Genomic DNA, 3197 nt, shown 5'->3' on the forward strand with positions numbered 1-3197 from the left:
TACTTCTCTAAGAGCATTAACCTTACATTGCAATTTTGGTGCCATGGCAGATGAAATGATTCGCGATCAGATCATTGTCCATGTCAAAAACAAAAAAATTCAAGATAAGCTTTGGTGTATAGGTGATCCTAATCTGGAAGAAACTATAGCTATTGCTAAGTCTACAGAAATGTCAGAGAAATGGATGAATATTGTTGTGAAACAAACATCTAATTCTCACTCTGTTAAATCCAACACTGAAGAAGAAGTGTGTATTGTTAAATCCAAAGTTGATGAAAAAAATGTTGTTCCTTTCCAATCTAAATTTAAAAATACTGTGGGTATTGGTAATAGAAGATTTGATTCTAATAGTTCATCACTTTTATGCTACAGATGTGGGAGTAAATCACATATAGCCTCTTTTCAGGGCTGTCCTGCCATAAACAGAACTTGTAATATTTGTAACAAGGTAGGACATTTCAGCAACGTATGTAGAGAAAGGAGGTACAATTCTCAACCTCGTTCTGGACGATCTGTCACTCCCTCTTCCTCAAAGGTATCTTCTGTTGGGGTGGTTGAAGTACAACATGAAGTTGAACGTGGCTATGTTGTCTCTATTCTTGGATCAACCACTAAGAAATCTCCCAAATGTACTTTTCATGTCTCAGGTATTGCTATTGAACTTATGGTAGATTCAGGATCTCCATGGACAATTATTACCAAAGAATATTTTAACGAAAAGTTAACAAGTGTTTGCAATATTTCTGATTTACAACCTTCAGACATTTTAGCTGAAAGTTTCAATGGAAATACTATCGATATTGAAGGTTTCTTTGATGTTCTTTTATGTTTCAGAGGTAGATCAGCTCAAATCAAGCTTTATATAGCTATCAAAGGAGTCAATGTTCTGGGTTGGCATGATCAATGGGAACTTGGCATCACGTTGAATCCACGTGCCAAGGATCCCATCTCTCTTTGTAGTGAACAAGATATGATCAACTCTGTTTCTGATGTTAATGGAAAGGATGATGTAATTATTTCATGGTCTGAAAAGTTCAATAAAGTTTTCTGTGACCGTTTAGGAAGATTGGAAAATTTTGCACACAAAATTGTTCTCAAGGAGGGTGCTGTCCCAGTCAAACAAAAGCTTAGGGGAGTTCCTTTAAATGTTAGGGATGAGCTAAAAGAAATGTTGGATGACCTACTCAAGGACAGTATTATAGAGCCCATTGAATCTTCAGAGTGGGTTTCGCCCATCGTTTTGGTGCGCAAACCTGACCAGAAATTGAGGGTCTGCATTGATTTGAGGGCTTTAAACTCTAATATTGTTATAGACTGTCATCCACTCCCCAATATTAATGAGCTGGTTTCCTTGTTTGATGGTGCGCAGATCTTTTCCACCTTGGACCTTAGATCTGCGTATCATCAAATTGAGCTTACTGAAGATTCCAAGAAATATACAGCCTTCATTACCCCTATGGGACTATTTCAATATAGAAGGATGCCGTTTGGATTAGCATCCGCTGCCTCCGTTTTCCAACGTATTATGTTTCAAATTTTTAGGGATCTTGATAAATTCGTAAAATGCTTTCAGGATGACATCTTAATTTTCTCAAAAAATGAGGCCGAACATAGTTCACATTTGAGTATTGTATGCAAAAGATTAGAAAAATCTGGCCTTACCCTCAAAGCACACAAGTGCAAACTTTTTAGGAAGTCGGTGGAATACTTAGGTCACACCTTGTCGGGGGAAGGTCTTGTTCCTAAAAAATCTAATGTTGAGGCCATCCTCTGTGCTCCAGCCCCAAAGAATAAGGAACAACTTCTCTCTTTCTCCGGGATGTGTGAATACTATAGTAAATTTGTTGTGAACTTTGCCACCAAGATGGAACCTTTAAGAAAACTGTTAAGACAGTGCAACGATTTTGTATGGGAAACTGAACAGGAAAAAGCTTTTACAGATATCAAACATGATATTGTTAATTCCCCGACTTTGAAACCATTTAGAATTGGGAAAAAATGCATCATCACCACTGATGCAAGTTTGTACGGTCTTGGGTGTGTGCTATCTCAAACTGATGATGTTGCAGAATGGAACGTAGCTTTCTCCTCCAGAACTTTGAGTGAAACTGAACGCAGATATGCGGTTATTGAACGTGAGTTGCTTGCTTGTGTGTGGGCCATTGAACACTATAGGATTTACATTTGGGGCAGTGAGTTTATTCTAAGAACGGACCACAAACCTTTGGTGCATATCCTATCAGCCGGGGGTGGTTGGAATTCGACAGCTAGGATTGCACGTCTTTCATCCAAGCTACAGGAGTACAATTTTAAGGTTGAATATATTCCAGGGAAGAAAAATGTCACTGCTGACTGTTTGTCACGTCTTCCGTGTGAAAGTAAAGTAGACAATGTGAATAATCTTTCTGAAGTTGATTTTGTGTTAGGATTGACAGATTTAGTATCTCCCCAGTATCAAGATATTTCTGAACAGTTTTGGTTAGAATGCCAGAATAAGGATGAGAAATTTGTTAAGCTGAAGAAATACCTTCTAGAAGGTTGGCCCAGCAAGAATAACGTTGAATATGATCTGCTACCATTTTACAACATAGCAGAAGAGTTATGGTGTGAAGGGGATTTGTTCTTCAAATCTGAAAAATGTATTCCACCAAGTGGGGTGCAAGAACTTATTCTCAAATTAGCACACAAGACCCATCCGGGAATCTCGGCCATGAAGCGTATTATAAGGTTACATTTCTGGTGGCCTGGAATGGATAGATTCATAGACCGTACTGTCAGAGAATGCAATGAGTGCTGTAACAGCGACAAGATGTTAAAATTACATGTTCCACCTCTTAAGACAGTGAAATGGCCAGAATTTCCGTGGAGCAAGATAGCATTTGATATTTCAGGACCCTTCCAAGTGTTGCCAGAAAGTTCACGTTTTGCATTGGTCATTGTGGATTACCACTCTAAGTGGCCAGAAGTGAAATTTGTAGCCAAAATCACTTCTGAAGTTGTCATTTCTTTTTTTAAAGAAGTTTTTGCTAGGGAAGGCTGTCCTTCGGTATTGGTTTCTGATAATGGGGTGCAATTAGTCTCCGCTGAAATGAAATTGTTCTTACAATCCTGCAACATCAAACACATGTGTACATCTCTTTACGAGCCACATGAGAACGGGCAGGTTGAGCGTTTCAACCGTGTTTTAAAGGGTTTTG

Source organism: Lissotriton helveticus, chromosome 7 (assembly GCF_964261635.1).
Source record: "Lissotriton helveticus chromosome 7, aLisHel1.1, whole genome shotgun sequence".
Lineage (NCBI taxonomy): Eukaryota > Metazoa > Chordata > Amphibia > Caudata > Salamandridae > Lissotriton > Lissotriton helveticus.